This window comes from Eurosta solidaginis, chromosome 1 (assembly GCF_040869045.1).
Source record: "Eurosta solidaginis isolate ZX-2024a chromosome 1, ASM4086904v1, whole genome shotgun sequence".
Classification (NCBI taxonomy): Eukaryota; Metazoa; Arthropoda; class Insecta; order Diptera; family Tephritidae; genus Eurosta; species Eurosta solidaginis.
This window is the reverse complement of record NC_090319.1, coordinates 50,139,470-50,166,607: the sequence shown is the minus strand read 5'-3', so window position 1 is coordinate 50,166,607 and position 27,138 is coordinate 50,139,470. Positions and strand designations below refer to the sequence as shown.

Here is a 27,138-nt window from a genome sequence, read left to right as displayed (position 1 = left end):
AATCTGGTATTTTAGTCGCCTTTTACGACAGGCATACATTCCGCGGGTATATTCTGACCCTCTATCCCGTTGGGGGTGCTAAGTGCTAAGTCCGAAGGGAAGTTTATCTAATACCTATTTAAAGTGCGATATGTGCCCTACACTGGGAATATCACTAGGGGGGTGTAAGTTCATATGTAAGCAACAATTTTTACTTACTTACTTAATTGGCGCTTAACCGTCTGAACGGTTATGGCCGTCCAACAAGGCGCGCAAGTGCTTATTTTTTCTGCCAACCGACGCCAATTGGTCACACCAAGGGAGCTTAAATCGTTTTCCACCTGGTTCTTCGCGGAGTGGGGCCGCCCTCTACCTCTGATCCCATAGGCGGGTTCTGATAGAAACACTTTCTTGGCCGTAGCGTCATATTTCATTCGCATAACATGGCCTAGCTAGCGCAGCCGCTGCGTCTAAATTTGCTGGACTGTGTTGATGTCTGCTTAGAGCTCGTACGGCTCATCGTTAAATCTTCTTCGGTACTGGCCATACCCAACGCGTTGAGGTCCATAAATTTTTGGAAGAACTTTTCTCTTGAACACTCCCAGAGCCGTTTCATCTGATGTTGTCAAGGTCCATGCTTCTGCACCATATAGCAGGACGGGTACGATAAGTGACATGCAGAGTTAGATTTTCGTTTATGGAGAGAGAACTTTACTTTTCAATTGCCTACCTAGTCCAAAGTAGCATTTATTGGCAAAAGTGATTCTTAGCTGGATTTCAGAGCTGATGTTGTTGGTAGTTTTGATGCTGGTTCCCAAATTAACGAAGTCTTTTACTATGTCGAAATTATGGCTGCCAAGGCGCTTTATCAGACGTGCATTTAGTCTCTCTTGTAGACCCCAGTCATAGATGTTCTCTTTCAGTTACTGAAATCCATTGGAATTGACACACAAGATTATGCAGATGACTTAGTTTTCTGCATCACAGGGATACGCGAGGAAACAAAATCCCAACCAGTGGTTGGATGGCTTAAAATATATCAGCGGCAAGTATGCCTGTCGTAAGAGGCGGCCAAAATACCAAATCGGTTCGAAGGGTGGTGTAGCGTAACCCTTTCAAGGGGTGCCAGCGCAATTTATAGCTTCTCCAACCCAACTGTGGCGAATCCTGTTTCTTTAGCAGCCGATGCTCTAGCGACGTCAAGTCCTCATGGATCTAAGGGGATTGAAGATAGTATGGCCTATAAGGCCTCATGTGGTCATACTAAATCGTTATTGAGATGGTCGGGGGTTCGGAAGGTATGATCTTGGTGTTTGGAAGGCCTCATGTGGTTATAGAAATTCCTTCTTGAGATGGTAGGGCTAGTATCTTAATGGTCTACAACGTCGATAACACTCCCCAAAACCTTCGGGGAGTGTCTTTATCGCTACAACAACTACAACAGGAAACAATATCCAATAACAAGTAACAAGCGCTGCGTATTATAGAAAGGTGGGGTGATACCAAAGAACTGCCTATCAATCTTAACAAAACTGCCCTTTTACCAGGAGAAGAAAACTATAAATGCCAGAAGCATGCCTAGGTGGCACCAAAATCAGATTTTGAATGGAAGCAAAATACCTCATGATAACACGAGACAGAGCCCTTACGTGGAATTCTCAAGTGGGTGCTACGTTAAACACAGCAACAAGGGCTTTCTTTGCCTGCATCGACTCTATGGCAACACATGGTGGCTATCTCCCAAAATGGTATACAGAATACTGCTGTAAATCCAGCCACCAATGCTTCCTTAGTTTGGTGACTGTAGGCCACGCAAATAACAGCAATAGCAGAATTGAGCAATCTGTATCGACTAGTTTGTATTGGCATAAGGGGCGCGTTGAGAACGTTTCCTTCTAATGCACTTAGTTCCTTACTGGGAATACATCCCCTCCCTATTCTAATAAAGAAAAAGGCAGTACTCGGATTCAAGGGGTTCATAAGCGCAATACAAAGCTGAAGCTATCTTCAGAGCTTCCGCAATGCAGTTGTCAACCTCACCTACGTGAGGAGAATCCTGTTACAAATATGAATGTATCATACACATATTAAGCAAGCGAGGTTCTGGCAGTCCCATTTTCCTCACGGAAATAGTGGTAGGAGGGTGGTATGGCCAAGAAGGTTTAATGCGAAAAAGAAATCGATGCCAAGGGGGGGTTAACTAGCGCCAATCGGTCCCGTCAAAGAAATTTACATAGCTTTCCTCTTCGTTCTTTCAGTGGAGTTAGGACCGCCTTTTTCATCTGCTTGCATAAGTTTGTTCCGATAAAAATACTTTCTTCTTCCATCTTCCATTCGCATAACAAAGCATAGCCATCATAGAAGCTGTGTTTTAATTCGATGGACTATGTTGATGTCTACGTAAAGCTTGACGTCGCCAATTTTTACCACAAACACTCTCAGTGCCTCCTCATCTGATTTTGATGAATATTACTCGGTGTATATTTTTTTAGTTGGATAGTATCAAGAAGGATTTGCTACGCTAGCTTTTAGGTACAACGTCATCGGCAACCAAACTTTCTTTTTATACTCAGTTGAGCAGAGCTCACAGAGTATATTAAGTTTGATTGGATAACGGTTGGTTGTACATATATAAAGGAATCGAGATAGATATAGACTTCCATATATCAAAATAATCAGGATCGAAAAAAAATTTGATTGAGCCATGTCCGTCCGTCCGTCCGTCCGTCCGTCCGTCCGTTAACACGATAACTTGAGTAAATTTTGAGGTATCTTGATGAAATTTGGTACGTAGGTTCCTGAGCACTCATCTCGGATCGCTATTTAAAATGAACTATATCGGACTATAACCACGCCCACTTTTTCGATATCGAAAATTTCGAAAAACCGAAAAAGTGCGATAACTCATTACAAAAGACAGATAAAGCAACGAAACTTGGTAGATGGGTTGACGTTATGACGCAGAATAGAAAATTAGTAAGATTTTGGACAATGGGCGTGGCACCGCCCACTTTTACAAGAAGGTAATTTAAAAGTTTTGCAAGCTGAAATTTGGCAGTCGTTGAAGATATCATGATGAAATTTGGCAGGAACGTTACCACTATTACTCTATATGTGCTAAATAAATTTAGCAAAATTGGATGAAGAACACGCCCACTTTTTAAAAAAAAAATTTTTTTAATTCAAATTTTAACAAAAAATTTAATATCTTTACTGTATATAAGTAAATTAAGTCAAAATTCAACTCCAGTAATGATATGATGCAACAAAATACAAAAATAAAAGAAAATTTCAAAATGGGCGTGGCTCCGCCCATTTTCATTTAGTTTGTCTAGAATACTTTTATTGCCATAAGTCGAACAAAAATTTACCAATCCTTCTCAAATTTGATAGGAGCATAGATTCTATGACGGTAACTGTTCTCTGTGAAAATGGGCGAAATCGGTGGAAGCCACGCCCAGTTTTTATACACAGTCCACCGTCTGTCCTTCCGCTCGGCCATTAACACAATAACTTGAGCAAAATCCGATATATCTTCACTAAACTTAGCCCACGTACTTACCTGAGCTCACTTTTTCTTGGTATAAAAAATGGGCGAAATCTGACCATAACCACGCCCACTTTATCGATATCGAAAATTACGAAAAATGAAAAAAATGCCATAATTCTATACCAAATACGAAAAAAGTGATGAAACATGGTAACTGGATTGGTTTATTGACGCAAAATATAACTTTGGAAAAAACTTTGTAAAATGGGTGTGACACCTACCATATTAAGTAGAAGAAAATGAAAAAGTTCTACAAGGCGAAATCAACAGCCCTTGGAATCTTGGCAGGAATACTGTTAGTGGTATTGCATGTATAAATAAATTAGCAGTACCCGACAGATGATTTTCTGGATCACCTGGTCCACATTTTGGTCGATATCGCGAGAACGCCTTCACATATACATCTAAGGGCCACTCGCTTTTAAAACCCTCATTAATACCTTTAATTTGATATCCATATCGTACAAAAACATACCAGAGTCACCCCTGTCCCACCCTAATGGCGATATCTCGAAAAGGCGTCCACCTATAGACCTAGTGTCCACTTCCTCTTAAAATGCTCAGTAACACCTTTCGTTTGATACCCATATCGTACAAACATTCTAGAGTCACCCCTGGCCCACCCTAATGGCGATATCTCGAAAAGGCGTCCACCTATAGACCTAATGCCCACTCCCTCTTAAAATGCTCAGTAACAGCTTTCGTTTGATACCCATATCGTACAAACATTCTAGAGTCACCCCTGGCCCACCCTAATGGCGATATCTCGAAAAGGCGTCCACCTATAGACCTAGTGTCCACTCCCTCTTAAAATGCTCAATAACACCTTTCGTTTGATACCCATATCGTACAAACACATTCTAGAGTCACCCTGGCCCACCCTAATGGCGATATCTCGAAAAGGCGTCCACCTATAGACCTAATGTCCACTCCCTCTTAAAATGCTCAGTAACACCTTTCGTTTGATACCCATATCGTACAAACATTCTAGAGTCACCCCTGGCCCACCCTAATGGCGATATCTCGAAAAGGCGTCCACCTATAGACCTAATGCCCACTCCCTCTTAAAATGCTCAATAACACCTTTCGTTTGATACCCATATCGTACAAACATTCTAGAGTCACACCTGGCCCACCCTAATGGCGATATCTCGAAAAGGCGTCCACCTATAGAACTAAGGATTACTCCCTTTTAAAATACTCATTACCACCTTTCATTTGATACCCATATCGTACAAACACATTCTAGAGTCACCCTGGCCCACCCTAATGGCGATTTCTCGAAAAGGCGTCCACCTATAGACCTAATGCCCGCTCCCTCTTAAAATGCTCAGTAACACCTTTCGTTTGATACCCATACCGTACAAACATTCTAGAGTCACCCTTGGTCCAGCTTTATGGCGATATCTCGAAAAGGCGTCCACCTATAGAACTAAGGGTTACTCCCTTTTAAAATACTCTTTACCACCTTTCATTTGATACCCATATCGTACAAACACATTCTAGAGTCACCCTGGCCCACCCTAATGGCGATATCTCGAAAAGGCGTCCACCTATAGACCTAATGCCCACTCCCTCTTAAAATGCTCAGTAACACCTTTCGTTTGATACCCATATCGTACAAACATTCTAGAGTCACCCTTGGTCCACCTTTATGGCGATATCTCGAAAAGGCGTCCACCTATAGAACTAAGGATTACTCCCTTTTAAAATACTCCTTACCACCTTTCATTTGATACCCATATCGTACAAACACATTCTAGAGTCACCCCTGGCCCACCCTAATGGCGATATCTCGAAAAGGCGTCCACCTATAGACCTAATGCCCACTCCCTCTTAAAATGCTCAGTAACACCTTTCGTTTGATACCCATATCGTACAAACATTCTAGAGTCACCCCTGGCCCACCCTAATGGCGATATCTCGAAAGGGCGTCCACCTATAGACCTAATGCCCACTCACTCTTAAAATGCTCAGTAACACCTTTCGTTTGATGCACATATCGTACAAACACATTCTAGAGTCACCCCTGGCCCACCCTAATGACGATATCTCGAAAAGGCGTCCACCTATAGACCTCATGCCCACTCCCTCTTAAAATGCTCAGTAACACCTTTCGTTTGATACCCATACCGTACAAACATTCTAGAGTCACCCCTGGCCCACCCTAATGGCGATATCTCGAAAAGGCGTCCACCTATAGACCTAATGCCCACTCCCTCTTAAAATGCTCAGTAACACCTTTCATTTGATTCCCATATCGTACAAACACATTCTAGAGACACCCCTGGTCCACCTTTATGGCGATATCTCGAAACGGCGTCCACCTATGGAACTAAGGATCACTCCTTTTCAAAATACTCATTAACAGCTTTCATTTGATACCCATATCGTACAAACACATTATAGAATCACCCCTGGTCCACCTTAATGGGGACATCTCGAAAAGGCGTCCACCGATAGACCTAAGGCCCACTCCCTCTTAAAATGCTCAGTAACACCTTTCATTTGATACCCATATCGTACAAACAAATTCTAGAGTCAGCCCTGGTCTACCTTTATGGCGATATCCCTAAATGGCGTTCATCCATAGAACTATGGCCTACTCTCTCTTAAAATACTCTTTAATACCTTTCATTTGATACACATGTTATACAACCACATTCCAGGGTTACCCCAGATTGATTTTCCTTATTTTGTCTCCATAGCTCTCAACTGAGTATGTTATGTTCGGTTACACCCGAACTTAGCCTTCCTTACTTGTTTACTATACTGTTTTCGTCAAAATGTATCTCAACCTGGTATTCATGCGTGTTGCGCAACATAAGTGGAAGGGGGTCCACATTTGTGGCTGTGTGCGTGTGCAAAAACCATAGCAAATGCATATGTGTCGGCGTTGTTCTCGACAGGAAGAGCGGACGTGGTGTTAATGGTGTTTTAGAGCTTTAGACAGACGGAGTCAAGCTAGGGGACAGTGTCCATGGCTTTGCGCAGGTTTCGTTGAAATGGGTGGGTAGTATCCCCTTAACTGTGGATGGGCCTTCTTTCCTTCTTCGGCATCTACTACTTTTTCTAGGTTGTTTTGGGCTTTTTTGTAAACGTAACTGCGAGTAAGCTAGGTGAGCAAAACCACATCCCATTCGACGAACTAGCAGGGGCTTGCAACCATGCTACACGCCACCTCCGCCTTACCATCAAAAATCAGTTCAAACAGGTCTTGCAACTGTTCCTCCACCTTTGCCTCGTTACTGTAGTAGTTGTACTAGTTAAACAAATTTCGTGCCGCCCTTTATGTATTTGTGTACATTGCACATACATACATACAATACATACACATATGTTTATACTGATGTTGTAGCCTCTAAATTTTCAACGAACCTCAGCAGGATTTAAGCGCATTAAAGCAGCCAAATTCAACGATAAGCTTACAGTAACATTTACATAAAAAAAAAAAAAAACATTTACAACAACAACAATAATTTGACGGTGCACTAGAAAACAACCGAATTTCGGTTTTTTGTTTAACTTCGGTCAATTTTTAGCTTCCTCCTAAAAAATATTTTATGTTAGAAAAGTTTATTGTTCTTTAATGTGTATTGCCTGGGGCTTGTGGGACAAACTTTCGTGTTTACACTTATGCTTAAGCTTCAGTGTTTTAAAGTGTAATAAATGACATAGTTGGCAGCAAAAATTAGGTACGTAAGTAGTAACAGTGGCTGTCCTAGACTAATATATATTTATGACAAATTGGTGTACTAAAAATCTTTCATTCTCTCTTATTGTTTGGAAAAGTCAAGTGGGTTATTTAATTATTTAGCTTCAACCAAATAAGGGCACGAGACGATACTAGATAACTTGGCAAGGGAACGACTAAACGGAATCATAACTGACCTAACGGCCGGCACCGATCATGTCACGGTGGCTGTTGACCTCCAAGTGCAGAATATACGATATTTTTTTATTTATTTATTTATATCTTTCGAATGCGAATTGGGACGAAGGCCTACACAGTGGTAGGGGCACTGGCGTCTACACATACGGCTTGAAAATGGAAAAGGAAAAGGAGCTGGCCTTTACTCAATCGTATCGACTCCTGACTCGTGTAGTGTCTTCTAGGCGGAGATCTATGCCATTGAGAGAACAGTCTGACTGCTCCAAGACACTACGGTATGCGAAACCAATGTAATGATCTTTGCCGACATCCTGGTCACCCTAAAGGCAAACGAATCGAGAGTGATAAAGTCGAATATCGTGCGGATGTATGTATCGAGCGACGCTGGCGTCCGTAAGGGACCATAAAATCCTTCCCTGCTGGGTCTCTTCAATATAAAAGAGAATGAGTTTTCAGAGGAGATAGCCAGGACAGGTTTCGAAATGGACATAAGAGAAGTGAGATGCTCGCTAAAACTGCCGGTGGTTTAAGGGGCTTTAAATATACCCGAGGTAGGTATGTCTGTCGTAAAAGGCGACTAAAATATCAAACTGATTCAAGAGGTTGTGTATCGCAACCGGATCTATATCCGGAAAAGGACCATCAACATCGATAGTACTCCCCAAAAACCACTGGTGAACTATTTCCTGAGCGAAATTGAGGAATATGAGATTACAGCAACTAGCTTTCTGTGCACCAAACGGTATAGTTGCGAGGCCTCAAGGTACTTATAACAATGTTTGAATAGGAAAGCAGCTAGCTTCTTTCTAAACAAATCTGCAGAAGAAGTACTCCGCCTGCCTTATCGAAGATCTGGGTTAAATAAACCTCTCAGCTGACCAAAATGTTTCATCAAGGCAGCGAGTTTTGAGATCACTCGATTCTTGTTACGAATTGTCTTCGGAGCACTGAAAATTCGGAAAGTCTTTTCTGGCTTAGACCCCCCATATAGTATATTACCATGCCATTTAAAGTCCTCTGTGCTGCAAGAGTTTGTTGTAATGTTGCTTTATAACATATATGTAAAGATAAAGGTGTTAATGCCGCTGAACCGATAGCTGTAGTCATTTGAGAAATTTTGTTCTACCCATTAAGACGACTTCCTTTAAATCCAGTGCCGAAAGAAGTCAAAACCAGGGCTACGAGTCTCACTAAAAAAGCATAATATGTGTAAAAACCCATAGCCAAAAAATTCTTTTTGAATGTAGTAGCTTCCAAAGAAGGATGACTTTGGCGGCAGAATTCCGCACACTGCTTAAGGCATGCATGAACTAAACACACAAGAAAAATTTAAACATACAACTTTTGAGCAAAAGCAAAAGAAAAATACCAAAACATAAAAGTGTGACTATCAACGCCGAAATCTCATTGTCCTTGCATTTATTAAAATGGCCGATATGCACATAGCTACCCAGCAAAAATTGAGATTAGTTTGTTATACGTCCAGACTAGTTCCAGGGGTCATGTGACTAGTGCACTATTGACCTATTGAGGATGTCCTAAAAAGAGAGCGAATGTACTCCCTTTATTAACACGCTTTTAATAGCTTGGCCTGTATGTATGTAAAGGAATCTCTGAGCTTAATTTTCACCGGTTTCTAGAAGTCTGATTAATTTGAAACTTTGCATACGTATCAAGGACCGATGAAAATGCATTAATGTTATGGTGTGGTGACATAGGTTTGATTAAAACTTTGCACACGTATCTAGGCTCGATGCCAATGCATTAATGTGATGGTGTGGCGACATAAGGTCAACGGCCATAAGGTCAATTGGCCTTATTACCACTTTGAATGGCCATAAGTTTGATTGAAACTTTGCACACGTATCAAGGCTCAATGACAATGCATTAATATGATGGTGTGGTGACATAAGGTCAACGGCCATAAGGTCAATTGGCCTTATTACCACTTTGAATGTCCATAAGTTTGATTGAGACTTTGCACACGTATCAAGGCTCGATAATAATGCAATAATGTGATGGTGGGGTGACATAAAGTTAACAGACATAAGTTCAATTGAACTTATGACCACCCCAAATGGTCATAGATTGGAAACCTTGCACATAATGCGAAAAACGCATTCCTTTATTAATGTTAGAAGTGGATGCACGGCACATCTACGAAAGAGCATACTTGAGCTCTTTTTAGCACGCTTTTATTAGCTTGGCCCGTATCTATCTATGTATTTATATATCCATGTATGTATGTAACGGAATCTGGAGTGGAGGCGAGAGCCCCGGTAGTGCAGAACTCCAAACTCCGCTGCACCTTTTCAAGCATTTTAAGTTAGGTACTTTTAGCTAGTGCAGGCCACCAGACCAAGGCACCATAAAGAAGAATCGGCCGCACAATGGTTGTGTAAATCCAGTAGGTTACCTTAGGAGAGAATCCCCAGAAGGTGTTAATTGCGCTCTTGCAGGTGAACAGATCTGTTGCTGCCTTCTTGGATCGCTTCACTATATGGTCACTCCATAATAGCTTCCTATGCAGAATGACTCCCAAATACTTTACTTGATCGCTAAACGCTAAGAACGTACCCCCAATTCTTGGCTGTGTATATTTTGGTACTTTGTACCTCCTTGTGAAGAGGACAAGCTCGGTTTTATCCGGGTTGACTTCCAAACCTGTGGCTATGGCTCAGTGCGAAATTTTGGATAGTGCCCCTTCCATTAGGTTGCAAAGAGATTGCGGAAATTTCCCCCTCATGGTGACGCAGATGTCATCTGCATACGCGATCACTTGGTGACCTTCTGCCTCCATGAGGCGTAGTAGTTGGTTGACGGTAACCACCCAAAGTAGCGGAGAGAGAACGCTGCCCTGCGGAGTGCCTCTGCCGACCGGTCTGCGGATCACACATCCACCTAGCTCAGTTTTAATATGCCTACGCGTAAGCAGATTGTATATAAACTCCACGAGGCACCCAGATCGGTCAGCGCCGAGGTGATGGCCTCAGGAGAACGTTGTTGAAGGAACCCGCTATATCTAGAAATGCCACCAGTGTGTATTCCTTGAGGTCAAGTGACCTTTCGATAACGGATACCACTGAGTGCAAGGCCGTGTCAGTTGACCTACCCTTAGTATAGGCATGTTGAGCTTGCGAAAGAAGCGATGGCTCAATCCTCCTCCTGATGTAGTCCTCTAGGAGTCTTTCGATTGCTTTTAGCAGTAAAGAAGATAAGCTTATAGGCCTATAATCATTGGGTTTAGAGTGAGAGGTTTTCCCTGCCTTGGGGATAAAGACCACGTTGACTTCTCTCCACGATGCTGGTACGTAATTGAGCCTAAGACAACCTATAAACATCCCTTTTATCCAGGGCCTTATAAGTTCGGCAGTATACTGTAGCTGAGCCGGAAAAATTCCATCCGGCCTGGCGATTTATAGGGCTTGAAGGTCTGTAAAGCCCAATCAATCCTTTTATCATCTGTGATTTCACTTATTAGCAGATCATTAGGTGACCCTCCGCTAACAATATTTGAAGACATGCCCGCGCTTGCTGGGAAGTGTGTATCCGTCCGGTACCCATCCGGCCTTTGGCCGTAATCCTGGAGCAGCTCCAGGATGTCAGCTGGGTCCGTTGGCGTCACTGGAACCCAGGCTATAGCCCTTGGTTGAGGGGATATCACGCGCCTCCACTACCTTGAGGCGCGCGCCCGGATATACCACCCCTATCAGCGTGACGGCGGCCCTATAGAGGTTTACCGACCGGGCGTCGTCACAGGCAATTAGCTTGACATTGCCCTGGAACCACTCTGAATCGATGTAAGATGGCGGTGGACCAGGGTTGTCTTTCTTAACCTTAACGGCCACGGTAGCGAGCGCGGCCTCGATCCACTTCCACTGTTGTTTCGGGATCCTGCAATCTTCGCTGCTCTCGTCTATAATGCCAATGATCTGCCGACCCTTGGCCCTTTTCGGTGCCGTGGAGTTGGATTCATCCATGGACCGCTGGCGTTTCGAGGTTTCATCACTCTCGACTAAAACTTTCAAAATTACTTGAACTAAAAAATTAAAAATAAATAATAGTTTAAAAAAACTAAAAAAAACACGCTTTTATATTGACCTTCTACTACTGTTATATAAACTCTTTTTAATTGAAAATTTTTTTCTATTTTTTTAGTTCGGTTAGCCATAAAAGCGTGTTTTTTTAACTATTATTTATACCCATATGGATGGTACGTCATAGAAGGTTTCAAGTGGTCATACTAAATCGTTCCCGAGATGGTCGGCTTGTACATTATTGGTTCTTATTACTGGAACGTACTGGATCTGCAAAAAGTCATATCTAAATTTGCTGAAAAAGTGCATAGATCTATTATGATGAGCATTATTATTGTTAGGTCTGACGGGCCGCGACCTTTATCTAGATCTATTGTGCTTGACCTTTCAGCCTATTACTGTGGGGGCTTTTGGTGTAAGTACTTCTTTAGGCTTTTTACTCCATATCAGATTAAGAGGCGCGACATTTAGATGGGAGAGTCTCTGTCTTGCCAGAACCACGTATTCGCGAAGAAGGTGAACCGACCATTAATCCTCCAGTTCACAAAACTAACAGATGTGTATATCGGATAGATTTACCTTACTTAGATGATATCGTAGACTACAGTGTCCCGTATAGTATTCAGTGAGAGTTCATTGGTCCTCTGTGCTTAGATTTCTGAGTTTGGCTGATACTCTCATTGCTGGTAGTATAAACAATGTGGTCTATCATTGCGCTGCGAAGTCAATGCAATGTGGTCTTAGCTGCTTTATTCCACAGATACTTATGGTTTCCCCTAGTATGTCATAGAGTTCAGATATCTCTGCTTCCTGGGAACCCATCTTAGCCAAACCCTTCCTTTTGGCTCCCAGATCAGGGCTTCACTGCATTCATCTGCTAGCTTAGAAGTAGTTGTGTAAGACTTGAAGGACGCCTGGCTGTCTGATTTAATGAAGATACTCCTCGAGGATAAGCCTCTCTGTAGACATTCCCTACCAAAACTCCTATTGCATGGATTTCTGCCTGAAAAATTGTGGAATAGCATCTTATTGATAACGACCCATATATTCGGCCAATAGATATCAGGTATAATTTTTCCGTCATCAAATTTCGATACATTCCTGAACCAAACCTTTGATTCAGGGTCAGTATTTGGAACCCAATGGGCGCCTGAAAGTTTCCTGAGATTCTGAGCCTAGGGGCCGTTGCATCTGGTAGTTGAAATATGGGATTCAACATCAGCCCTGCGTTTCAGAGAGTCGTTTAGTTGGAGTACTAAAACCATAGGACACTGTAGCATACTAAACAATTATAATTTTCTTTCTCCAAGAACAGACCGATGCGGAACCAAAACATTTGCGAAAAGCCACTTTATCGTAAACATTCCCAGCAGAGTTGAATTGGTGGAGTCGCATCTGTGCTTCGCCGCTGACGGCAACATTTCCTCATACACCGACGGTTCAAAGTCAAATGGTAAAGTTGGAGGAGGGGTATATGTAAAAGAGCGAGACCGTTAACTCTCCTTCAGATTACTATTATCATTGTATTGTCTTCAAGCAAAAGCATTACCGTTCATGGAAGCTGCGGTTTGGGTAGGAAAACACTCTATCGCCAAAAAAATCTTTATTTTTAACCACAGCTAAGTGGCTATCAAATCCCTAGCCTCTTACTCTTTAAATTCTGAACTAACACTAAACTTTCACCAAACTCTCCAGGAAATGGCTCAACAGAACCATGTTTACCGCACATGTATACCGGAACTCATTAAGGGAAACTGTATTTCAGGCGAACTTGCTAGGAAGCGCACGACAAAGCAAATTCCTTTTTGACAAAGAACGCTAAGGTATACCTTTTGCCACATGCAAGCTTATGCTACGTTAGATTAGGTTGAACAGACTGGTCCATGAAGACCTCACATAGTTTGAACTAGTCAACAATATGGTCGTTTGGAAGCTTGTTTAACGATCCTATCAAAACCAGGACCTATATTATAAAAGGCTAAAGGAGAACATCTAATATCAAGCCAAAGAGAGATGGCTACAAGCCTCAGAGTATTGGACATCTAAGCAAACCTGTTCAAGACGGGATCGTTGGAGATCCCGTCACGCTTGCATCCTAAGTGGGGATAAAATTTCAACACTTGTATGAGTAATAAATGGGCACTGCCTTATTGGTATGCATACAGAAAAGCTGAACTGCCCAATTATCGATCGATGTTGTAGGAGTTGTAGAGATGACGAAGATAAGGAAACGTTGGATCACCTCATGTGCAACTGCCTGGCGTTAAGTTGTGATAAACATCGCTACCTGGAAGCTTTTTTTCTGATTAATCTACATCAGGTTGTGGAGTAAGCCATCAAGGACTTGTTAGTCTTTATTAGGTTCAAAGAGGAGAGTTAATTGTGTCTTTTTTGGTAGAACAACGGGCCTCTTGATGCTGGCCTATGTATGTATCCACGTTGATTAAAGCATAGAAACACTGGAGGAAACTAGCTTAAACTGCAGCCTCGTCAATTTTTACATTGACGGCCAAACAGCAATTAAGGCTATTATCTCTCACAGCACAACATCTAGAAGTGTGTTAGAGTGTAAGCAATCCCTAGAAAGTATCGGGATAGGGAATAATAAAGATATTTATTTAGTCGCTGTGCAAATGAGAATAGATGGGAATGAAAAAGCGGATGAGCTAGCTAAAGGGGTGCATTCCTCGAAGTTTGATCTGTAGATGCACCAATTAGATGGGTGTTATAGCTGGACACTGCCTTCTGACGTTATATGATTTTAAGTTACGGCTAGTCAGTGATAGCAGATAGTGGCACAGCTATCAGATTAAGAAGCAGCAAGTAGAATAAGTTCTTGTTCAGGGTGGACCATAGTGAGATGGGTATTAGAGGTGTTGGTTCCACATTATAATTGAAGTGATGGTTGGTATCGTGTGGGGACACATTACTAGCAGGACATACATTTTGTATATCGCGGTTGATTCTGGATAGGTAAGAGTTTAACCTGTTACAGTACACATATCGAGGTCCGACGCCTATTTTTGGATATTACGGAGGGCCTGCTTGTACTTTTTTCTTCATACGGCTGTATTCTCAGGTGCCGTATTTCCTCATAATGCTTACCTGGGCGGTATGGTCTCATCAATCAGATGGCTGTTGGGATGCCCAGGTTTCTGGGTATTCAACAGAAACTTTTTGTTCAGGATTTCATTTCTCTCCCTAATGAGGAGTATTCTCGCCTCATTATGTTGATGGTGTTCTGGGTACATAAGACGACAGCCCGTAGCGGTTCTGAGGGCGGTATTTTTGCAGGCCTGTGTTTTCTTCCGGTGAGTAGCGACCATATCGGTGACGCGTAGCATGCAATCGGCCAGTCAATTGCTTTATAAGTGGTAATGAGCATTTCTTTGTCTTTACCCCAAGTGCTGCTGGCAAGAGATTTGAGGATTTTATTACGCCTCTGAATTTTAGGTACAATTGCGATTGCATGCTCGCCAAAATATATATACTGATCGAACTTCACATCCAAGATCTTTATGTAAGACAGTCGGCAGCGTAATGCCATCGACGTGGATGTCGAATATGGTCGACATTTGACGTGTCCATGTTGTAAATAAGGTCGCTAGTGATTTAGGTGGTGACAATGTCAGATTTCGCGAGGCGAAAAAACTGGAGAGATCAGAGAGATAGCTGGGCATGTGGCCATTATTGTGCAGTCATCGGCGTGGGTCTTGAAAGTTTCTAGTATTTTTCAAGAGGGTGGAGTTATTTTATTTATTTTTTTAGGTCCTGGTTTCTGATAGGGTTCTTCAGTTTGGCCGTTCCGTCCTCACGGGCCAGCCATAAGCCATGTGGCTAATTGAAGCCCTATTGTGCCTAATTGTTACTAATGCTCGGTTGTGCCAAAATGGGAGTTGTTCGATGCAGCTCTCTTTAGAGGGTAGTCGCACAATTTTATCCACGGTGAGTTAACAATACTCGTAAACTAAAAATAATATAAAATACCAGCAAAACTCTGAAACGCAATTGCTCAATGACCGAATTTAATGTAGTGAAAAAGTTTCAATATTTTACGCTTTGACATTTGACTTTCGCACACGAAACTCGAACAAACACATACACCCATACACATATAATTCTTTTTTCCAAATATATCGCACTTTTGCTTTCATTTAATGCTCACAATAATACGGGTTGGATTATTTTATGTGCTCATAGTCATTTGTAAGAGATATACCAAAAAAAAAATATATCTGACTGACCTTCATTAATAAAGTCTCAAGTGATTTTCTATCGAATTTTAGTGCTTTGTGTACGCTTTGTGCTTCCTTTATTTTTTTAGTTAGTAAAACAATAAAAATTGAGGTCAAAGGATTGTGATATTTTATATTATTTATTTATTATGACAAATCGCATTGAAAAACTGGAATGTCATTTCTCATGGGGTTAATAGAGATGGCAGTTTAGCAAAAGCTATGCAATCTTTTGTTTGTCCTTTTTCTTGCACTCATTTGCAGTTAAGAGAAATTTATACTACTTTACGATTCGATGTTTTCGTTTAAATTTTTTCAATTCCTTAGTTATTGCGTATTAACGTCGGCAACCTTTTCAACATATGTAGGTTAGGTTGGGCTAAATTGGCCGGACAATAAAACCGTCATATATACAGAATTTTTTGACGAACAAACGGAAAACCTCAGTTAGGTACCAGGACGTGTGTAATAGAATAACTCCGTTCTCTTGGCAAATTCCAAAAGTTTTCTAGGATCCAGCTAAATTGGTGCCTCGAGATCTGGCAACTCTGCCGCCTCTAAGAGCTGAGCCCTTAACCACGCGAGCTCAGGACACGAGCGCAGAACGTGATCAACGGTTTTAGCAATTCCTACTTCTGCTGTTACTGATGAGGCGTAACTTATAAGCATAAGACGTCCGAAGGCACTGTCTAGCTAGTATGCTCATCGTGAGCATAAGGATAGGATAGGTTAGGTGGTAGCTGCCCTGATAAGGATAGCTCACTTGGACAACACGAAGGTCCGTTGTGATACCACATACACCAAAAATAACGGTGACCTAGATCCAGCTACTTAGAGAATCGTTGGGTAGCAACGATAAAGCTCCGAATGATACCGATCTCAACTTTGGATATATCCTCGGGAGATCCAAGTGAGTCGCGACCGAAGTACTTTCGCCTAATTCTGGCAAAAGCTGGACAATCAAGCATAAAGTGATTTGGTGATTCCACCTCATCATCCTCCATACAGCTGCAGCAGGATGGAGTTTCCAGTATATTGAGACGTACCGCATGGATACCCATGGGACAGTGCCCTGTCAAAACCCCAATGACCATGATAGGTGAGCCTTAGTGAACCCAATTATTTCAGCAGACTTCCTGCCATCCACTTTCGGCCAGAAAGATCTTGCTACCCTGCAAGACGTGGTATCCGCCCAACGTTTGCTGAGCTGATTCGAGGCCCAGCTATGGAGGAGCAATCCACAGGTGGCCAGCGGGATCCCGAAGTCCCTACAGCCATCTTCATCCGGTTCAGTTGTACCGATGCGGGCTAAGAGATCCGCTTGACAGTTACCCGGGATATCACTATGGCCCGGGACCCAGATAATCTTAATTGTAAAATAATTCGATGCAATCGCAAGCGAGGTCAGGCACTCCCAGACCACCCTCGATCGCACTGTAGTTGAGCTCAAGGCCTTGATAGCCGATTGGCTATCAGAGTAGATGTTAAATTCCCTAACCGTGGTAGCACTGGATAGCATTCCATCCACCGCATCCTTAATCGCAGCAATTTCCGCTTGAAATACACTGCAGTGATCAGCCAACTTAAACTTGCGGTTTAAATTTAGCTCTTGACAAAAGACCCCCCCACCAACCTTTCCATCCAGCTTTGACCCATCCGTGAACAAGTTAACCGGTCCCATGCCCCAGATAATTCCTCTTCCCCAATCCTCTCTCTCTGGAATAACTGGGGTGAAGGTTGTATAGGGAGCTGTTATCGGCATACAGTAGTCCGTTCTGTCCGGGATGAAGTCGAAACTGGTAAGAAGGCTAGAGTGTCCGCGGTCAGAAAGTCTATATCCCATATCACGAAGCCTGACCAACGACCTTGCCGCGGCCGCCTTTCCCGCAATATCTACTAGGTAGGCGTTGTTCTGAGAGCGCCACTGATACCGATCAGCGCCGTCCGTTGCACTGACACTAACATTTTGGAGGTGCTCGCCGTGTCCAGTGCTTTCCACCAGACCAGCACCCCATATAGCAGAATCGGTTTGACCACCATCTCATAAAGCCAGTGTACTATTCTTGGCGAGAGTCCCCATCTCTTTCCGATAGCTCCTCTGCAGCAGTACAAGGCAATGGCGGCCTTCCTGGCCCGATCTTCCACATTGGGTCTCCAGGACAGTTTCTTGTCCAAAACAATCCCCAAATATTTAACCCTATCAGAAAGTACCAACGGTACCCCTCCAATCGAGGGAGTTCTGAAATCGGGCACCTTATATCTTCTTGTGAAAAGGACCAATTCCGTTTTTCCCGGGTTGACCGCCAGCCCACATGAATCAGCCCACCTAGCCACAGTATCCAGGTAGCCCTGAAGAACATCGCGCAGGGCGCCCAGAAATTTGCCTCTGACTAGGATAGCGAGATCATCTGCATAGGCTACCACCCGACAACCATTGGCTTCCAGCTCCACAAGAAGCTCGTTGACTACCACAACCCAGAGGAGAGGAGATAGGACACCCCCCTGTGGCGTGCCCCTGCACACCTTCCTCTTAGTTATGGCCCCTCCCCACTCCGCTGCGACAATTCTGCCGCATCGAAGTTTGCTAATAAATTCAACCAGAGCCGCCTCGACTCCTAAACCCACCAGAGCTCTTTCGATTGACCCCGGTAAGACATTGTTAAAAGCTCCCTCGATGTCTAGAAAGGCACCCAGAGCATACTCTTTGTGTTCTAGGGACCCCTCTATTTGCTTTACAATCGAATGGAGAGCCGTTTCCGTCGATCTGCCCTTGCAGTACGCATGTTGTGAAGCCGACAGTAACCCCCGAGGTATCCTTTCCCGTAGGTACAGGTCAATCAACCGCTCAAACGTCTTAAGAAGAAACGACGAGAGACTGATTGGCCTGAAATCCTTAGGTGATACATGAGAGCTTCTGCCGGCCTTCGGAATGAAAATAACCCTAACCGTGTGCCAAGACTTCGGGATATAGTTAAGCCTGAGGCAGTTAGTATATATGATGGCCAACCAGCGGCAGGAAATCCCCAAAGACCTTTGAAGCTGCGCAGGAATGATTCCATCCGGGCCCGGAGACTTATAGGGCTTGAACGACCCTATAGCCCAGGTTATCTGACTTTCCCGTATTGGAATGGCAGGCACTTCTGCATGGCCAACGACCGCCGACCATGCAGGCGAAGATCCCTGCGCAACTGGGACATCGGGAAAATGATTGTCCAGTAAAAGCCTTAGGGACTCCTCGCTACTCATCGACCAGTCCCCACCATCATCTCTCAGATACCCCAGAGGAGCGGGGTTCCTAGAGAGTATTTTTCTAAATCTCGCGGATTCATTGCAGCCTTCTACGTTTTCGCAGAAGCTTCGCCATGCATCTCGCTTGGCTATCCTTATTTCATATTTATAAATCCCCAGACTCACCTTATAGAGCTCCCAGTCCGAGGGTAATTTACTCCTCCTGGCTCTGTTGAAGAGCCGCCGACTGGACGCTCTTAGGTCGTCAAGAGAATCCGACCACCAGGGCGGCTTGCCCTTCCCCCTGTAAGTTTTCAATGGGCAGGACAGCTGAAAGGCGCTATTGCTTGCCGAGGTGAAGTTTTCCACCAGAACGTCTATCTCAGATTCGGACAGGCCCGAACTAATGATAGGCACCGCAGGCAGTAGCTCTCCCAGTTTCCTACAATACAAGTCCCAGTTAGTACTTTTAGGGTTCCTAAAAGATATTTTACCGGGACGTTCTTCGTTCACTGAGAACTGAATATATCGGTGATCAGAGAAGGAGTGCTCGTTGAGAACCCTCCATCCAGATATCCGACCTTCCAGTTCCCTACTAACCAGGGTGAGGTCCAGGACCTTCTCCCTTAACGCAGTAATAAAAGTCGGGTCATTCCCCCTATTACATATACAAAGTCCCTCATCTACAATAAAAGTAAATAAAGACTCACCTCTAGTGTTGGTATCCGAGCTTCCCCAAATGCTATGATGGGCATTTGCATCGGCACCGATGATCACGCCAACACCTCTCCGCCTTGCTTCAGCGGTGATTTCACCCAGTATCGCAGGTGGTGGTCCCACTACGTCCCCGTGGGGCATGTACGCTGAGACCACCCACATTTCATTACTTCCTCGCTCGAGGCAGACCGTGGTTACGTCAGCATTGCTCAAATTAGAGAGAATAAAAGCTTTAATCTCTTTTTTAACAAGCACACAGGATCTAGGCCTACTTGCCTCCCCATGCACCAAGGTGTTGAATTTTCCAGTCCTTAATCCAGAAATCTTACTGCCGTTACTACTCAGCCAAGGCTCCTGGACAAGGACTATATCCACTCCGCCTTTTTCAAGGCAGAGCAACAAATTTGCGGAAGCCGCCTTAGAGTGCTGAATATTGATTTGACGGATTTCCATCAAAAGCGCTCTTCTTCCGCACCCCATCCTTGGCGGATTCGTATTAGTATTGTCCATTCTAAAAAAGTCCCCCCTCAAGGCCGCTATCCGGAGCCGATTGTGTAGTCGCCCTTTAACGATCTCGTGGTTATCTATGCTACGCAGGGAGGCCACGCGAGGGTTGACGCATTACCTTATGAGTAATGCGTTCAGAGCCAGACCGGACGCGAAGCGGGAAAATCTTCAACCGCACCTACACCACCAACTTAACGGCGACGGAGCCGGAACGTACCTTGAGGCCCGCCACGGTTTTAACGGGACGTGGGCAGGTGCAGCATTAGCCTACCAGCCATTTTGGTAGGGTTTCACCCCGACCTACTAAAGTGGCAGAATACCGCACCTACCAGCCCAATGTCATCAAGTCAAAATGTAATGTGAAATCAAAGTCCTAAAACAGTCCAGTTCGTCACCGTTGTGTACCGATCTTGACTCTCCCTCCCCTGAGCTCGGCACAATGACTCAAGGGGTGCGGGTTTTATCGAGTTGTCCTCTCTAGATCCGCCATTATCAGTAGAAGCAGGGGCACCTCGTGCAGGACGTGATAACTAATCACGCGTGACATTCGTCACTATGGCCGGTCTAAGACTGATATCAGTCTCTGATCCAGAGCCTGAAACCACTTATGATATCCAAGCCAAGTATCTTAGCCCCCTCGTGAGCATAAAGTCTTCTTCGTTTTGAGATTTGAGCAACTTTGTGAGTCTAACGCCGAGGGGCTTCTATATTATGGCGAATTTTAGCATCACTGTGTTGTTAGTAAATAAGGCAAGCTGCCACACATGAACATATCAATCATCATTTACACACATACATACAAGGCAACGAAGAGATACTCACAAATACATGTAATCATCAGCCTAAGTAGTTGCTCACACATACACCCGCATATGGCTATAAGATAAACATAAACTACAAATATATATGTATATAGATGGTAACCAAGCAGGAGATACAAAAGTTCTAGAATATGAAACGTCTAGACCTTAGGAGAAATATGCGAACGAAGCAACGGAGAGTATAAAAGCTGAGTAATCGGTAATAAGTTTTGATTTAATCACGCTATTGGTTGTGAAGTATAATTGTACTACTCCCAAAGTTATCTAAATAAAGACCAGTTTACAATACTGAACATTCGAGAGATTTATTCAACAGTTTCCCGATTCGAATATTAGCAGAAACTTTCAAATAAGCGGAATATCCATATGCAACTTCTGTCTGCCTTTTATTTCTCCAAAACATATAGGGACGTCTTATATTTTCTAGTAAATAATACTAGATCGCTTTATCCTGCTAGGGCAATTAGTCCCACTCCATGTGCCCAGGCATACACACCCCGAAGCTCCTGATCCACCAGAGAGCTGATTTTTGGTAGACATCTTGATCATTGACTGATATTGACTGGGGTATTCGCGTAGGCCAGATAAGCTGGTTATGTAATTTTATTTTTGAAATAGTTTAGAAAAACAAAATACAATAGCTTGATAAGCAATCTGTTGTGAATATCTGAAACGTATTCTCTATAGCAGTAAGTACATAAGTTTTTAAAAGTAGGTGTACCATGTCCCCTTCTAGGAAAATCACTGCTGCTATATCTGCTAATCTGTTGGCCACGGGCAAGGGATATTTTCGGATGTATACCAATGCAGCTTCGCGAGATTAGGCCACCTCGAGAAGTAAGGATGATCTTATCCCAGTAAGGGCGGTGATGTGGCAGATGGGTTTGATCCCCATATTTAATATAATGAACAACTCAAGAACGGAGTCGCATGCCAGGGAAGACAAAAGCGCTATAAGCAATACGTCCGATGTCCGGAAGCGAAATAAGTGGAGAGTCAAAACGCTCTGTGATGGAATGGCAGTCGAATCCAAACAGAGAATAAGTGTACAGAGGGATACAGAGCAGAGGGATTAAGAGAGCTCTCTTGCAGTACAGCGCAGTACTAAAATTTTCGACCACTTGGAAGCAGTGGTAGATCCAACAGGCGTGAAGAGTGAGCGCTTTGATTGGATGAAGGGAGAATGAGAGAGTAAGTGGGAATGGGTTTGGAAATGGGAGAGAGAAAGATTGAGGGAGGCGGAGGAAGTAAGCGAAGAAGAGTGAAAATAAAAAGGAGGTGAGAGCGCAAAAACGGAGATTTAGCTAATTTTTAAATCAGTGTACGGCATACGCACACATAAAAATAATCCGTTTCATGATGTGTGCATTAACCATAAAGACTACGAAAAATAAAAGAGTTTAGCGTCAAGCAAACAGAAGTATCATTGTTTGTTTGTGCTCGGATTGAGCTCCTATTGCATAGATATTTTCAGACATATTTGCAAAACTTATAAGATTCTTTCTTTACCACTAACACGTTTTGTATTATTTTGGTCTGTGTATTTCGAATTTATATCAGACAGTAAATTTAAGCCCCCAGCGGGTTAGGGGGATTATAATATACACGCGGTAGGTATGCCTGTCGTAAGAGGCAACTAAAATACCAAATTGGGGTTGCCAGCGCAATATATAGCTTCTCCAACCCAATTGTCAACCTCACCTACCCGTGGCGAATCCTGTTTCATTAACAGCCGAGGCTCTGACGACCACAAGCTCGTCATCCTAGAAGGTTTAATATGGTCATATAAATCGTTTCCGAGATGGTCGGGCTTACCTTAATGGTGCTTTGTTACCGGAACGAACCGGATCTATATCCAGCAAAGGCCCATCAACATCGATAACACTAACCAAAGCTTTCGGGGAGTGTCTTTATCGGTAATACAACAACAACAACAGTAAATTTAACTGGAATAAATATGCCAATGACAGATGCAGAAAGGCCATAGCTGCGATCTGCCTCCATAAAGCAGCCGACGGTAAGATGTAAGATTTGTGATTTCAAATTATGGGCTTTTTGTATACCGCGGTCGTTAGACTCATCTAATTATATGGCGTTGCGGTTTGCTTATATGAGGGGCGCTCATTTTCATACCCACACATTTTGTGGAGGTTATGCCTAACCTTCTCCCGATAGGCTTGTATGGTAAGCTCCAAGCGAGCTGTAATACAGGTAAACTGAGAGCACTCCATCCCGCTTCGAAACTTACCCTAGACAACAAAATCTCTATCAGAATCCTAAATCTGCTTATTCCTGGACTAAGAACTTACAGCAGTTTTCACGGAGGAATCCAAACTTTTTGGTCATATAAATAGTAAAATCAATTTTGATAAAATATCGATAACAAATGAATACATTTTTGACAACAAATATATGTATTAAACGCGTATAACAAAAACAATGGCTTTTCGATAATAAACCAATAACTTTTTGATAACACCATAACTTTTCGGAAGATAATTGATAATAAATTTATAAGCTTTTTGATAAATAATCGACAATTTTCGATAATAAATTGATAACATTCTAAACTCGGCCATAAAGAAGCGATAATTATTTACTTAATGGGCGCTTAACCGTTTAAACGGTTATGGCTGTTCAACAAGGCGCGCCAATCGCTTCTTCGTTAAGGCGCCAACTGGTCACGCCAAGGGAATTTAAATAGGCGGCTTCCGATAAAATACCTTAAGCCTCATTCTTCACCGTAACCGCTGTTTTTTAGTTCGCTGGAATATGCCTGCGTAAAACTCGACAACAAACCGATGAAACAAATCGTTAATATTTCAATATCAATTTGATTCTCTTTGGCTTCAACTTCTAATCTTTCCTCTCCTTTCCTTTCCTTTCCTTTGCTTTCCTTTCCTGTCCTTTCCCATCCTTGGCTTCGAACCCGTGCCCATAACCATAAGCATCGTTACTGTCATAAACATTGTGGACAGGGCCCACTGGAAAAGAGGGAATCCCTATAATGACCCTGACTGAGAGATCTGGTTCACGGATGGATCGAAATTCGAGGACAGAAGAACGGCAGCTGGCATCTATGGGCCGAACTTCTAGAAATCGATACCAATGGGATGCTACCCTACCATATTTCAGGCAGAAATCCATGCAATAGAAGTCTGTGGTAGAGAATGTCTGGGGAGAGGTTCAAAATCGAAGGGCATCTACATCATGTCGGACAGCCAGACGCCCTGCGTGCCTTGCAATCCTACACAGCTACATGTAAGCTAGGGGATGACTGCACTGAAATCCTTAATGACCTGGGAGCCAAAAACAAGGCTTTGTTAAGATGGGTTCCCGGATATTAGGGACATGAAAATAATGAACATGCAGATTACCTGGCAAAGTAGGGTGCTATAGCAGCATTCTTTGGTCCAGAGCCCTTTCGTGGACTTACAAAACCACACACCAGGGAAACTATAAGTAACTGGGAAACCCAACTATTCAGACGTCACTAGATTGATAGCGCAGGGCAAAGGCAGGCCAAACTGTTTATACTTCCGGCAGCGAAAATATCAGCCAAACTCATTAATCTAAGGAGGGAGGACCTTAGAACTCTCACTGGGTACTGGCCATTGTGGTCTACGATATCACCTAAGTAAGTTAAATCTATCCTATACCCAAATTTGTCGTTTCTTAGAGCTGGAGATTGAAACACAGGTTCACTTTCTCTGCAAATGCGTCGCTCTGGCTAGGCAGAGACACTCCCATCTAGGTGGTATGACTCCTAATCCCTATGTGATATGAAGTAAAAAGCCTGAAGAGGTACTTAGATACATCAAAAGCCTCCAGATACAAAATTAGGCTGAAAGGTCATGCACAATAGATCTGCACAACGGTTGCAGTGCTCCCAGGCCTAGTAATAAAATAATCATCTTATATATTATTTCTAATTGCTGTTTTTATGTACGGGTCCCTTTTTCGCTCTTATTTGGAATCCCAATCTATAAATAAAGTTTGGGTGGTAAAGATGGAGATTCGGGATTGCGAGCTTTGGGCAATTTCGGTCGTAGAGCTGTTGTTTAGCTACACTTTATTAAAATAATTTGTTAAAAATAAACGATTGTGAGCACACAAAGAAATATATTTGTACTATGGCACGATTGTGAATATTTGATTAGAACTAACACTGCATTACCGGCAGTTGGTAACATTTGCCAGATGGTAGCGATTTGTGTTGATATTTTATATGAGACTTTTATATTTGTTGCGCAAGATGCGCACGGGTCCTGCTCGTATATATTATTTCTAATTGCTGTTTTTATGTACAGGTCCCTTTTTCGCTCTTATTTGGAATCCAAATCTATAAATATAGTTTTGGTTGTAAAAATGAAGATTCCGGCTATTAGCGAGCTTTGGACAATTTTGGTCGTAGTGCTTTTGTTTAGCTTTATTTTATTAAAAAAATTTGTTAAAAATAAACGATTGTGAGCACACAAAGAAATCTATTTGCACTATGGCACTATTGTGAATATTTGACCTGCATTACTGGCAGTAGCTACCAAACGCTAGGTGGCAACGCAAGCTGTACGTTTTAATTGATTGATAGAACAGCTGATTTTTGTTGATGTTTGATAAGAGACTTTTATATTGCTTGCGCATTTCGTGAGCAAAGTTGTTTTTACATCAAAAACTTTGAACGTGAAGAGCCGCATATTTCACACACAAAAGCCTAGGTGTGATAATTGTCCACGTGCTACTACTCAATCACTGCAAATTCAAAGAGTAACAAATGAATAGATGAAATTTTTGATCTCCGAAGATATTGAAAAAACTGCTGCGCCATTTAAGCTGTATCCCATTGTATCAGGTGTATGCATATGAAACCGGTATTGGCATCTAGCGGTCAGTAGGCGCAATTGTAGAACAGTCAAAACTTACCATTGGCGCTAGTTGGCGTCTTATGATCTGTCAACAATATCCAATACGAAACATTTCAGGTTTCATACAACATTGTGTTTTTCCGCTCTTGAAAATGTCGAAATATATGCCTTCAAACAACGATTTGCGGGGAGCATTAATTTTCTGCTTCCTTTTAGGTAAATCGGCCATAGAATATCATCGAATGCTTGTCGAAGCTTACGGAGAGCACGCTCTTGGTCGTACGCAGTAAAATGAGTGGTTCAATAAGTTTAAAAGTGGTAATTTTGATGTAAGAAACGCTGATCGCGGCAAACCACCGAAATTGTTCGAGGACGTTGAATTGCAGTCTGTGCTCGATGAAGACGATAGTCAGACACAAAAACAGTTCGCATAACAACTAAATGTGTCCCAGACAACCTTTTCCAGATGTTTGAAATCCATGAGAAAGATCATGAAAACCGAAAGATGGGTGCCACATGAGCTGAACGACGAAGGACAGACAGCAGGAAAACCGGAAAACAACATGTGAAATGCTGCTCACCAGACAAAAAAAAAAGTCGTTTTTGCATCGGATCGTTACTGGCGATGATAAGTGGATTTATTTCGTGAATCCCAAACGCAAGAGATCGTATGTTGACCCTGGCCAACCAGCACAATCGTTCCCAAGACCAAATCGCTTCGGAAAAAAGACAATACTCTGTGTTTTCTGGGATCAGCGTGGTGTAATCTGGTATGAGCTCCTAACACCAGGCGAAACTGTTAATGGTCAACGCTACTAAAAACAATTTGGAAAGTTTGAACCGTGCTCTGCGCCAAAAGCGCCCAGAATGTGAAATTAGGCATGCAAAGTGATTTTTCTCGATGAACCGAACAAAACAAACTCGGGAATTGGTTGAGTCGTGCAGCTGGCAACTGCTACCCGACCCCGCTTACTCGCCAGACCTGGCTCCATCCGACTTTCACTTATTTGTATCGATGGGGCACGCACTTAGCGAACAGCGCTTCACTTCTTACGAAAATGTTGAAAAATGGCTCGATGACTGGTTTGCTTCAAAAAACGAAAACTTTTTTCGGCGAGGTATTCAAAAATTGCCTGAGAGGTGGTCAAACTGTGTAGCTAGCGGGGGCGCTTACTTTGAATAAAATATTCGTTACCATTCTCTTGAAATAAATGTGTTTTTTTTTTTAATAAAGAATACCGGTTTCATATGCATACACCTGATATGTCTGTTGTATGTATAGCACACTTTCCCTTTACAAATTTTAATAT

The 27,138-nt window shown here is 42.9% G+C and overlaps 1 protein-coding gene across 2 annotated transcripts in view; it reads left to right on the top strand.

The window, feature by feature from the left end:
• LOC137253077 (uncharacterized) overlaps window positions 1-27,138 on the top strand; it is a 225,783-nt gene that overhangs the window by 160,698 nt on the left and 37,947 nt on the right. The gene's annotated exons all lie outside the window — the stretch shown is intronic.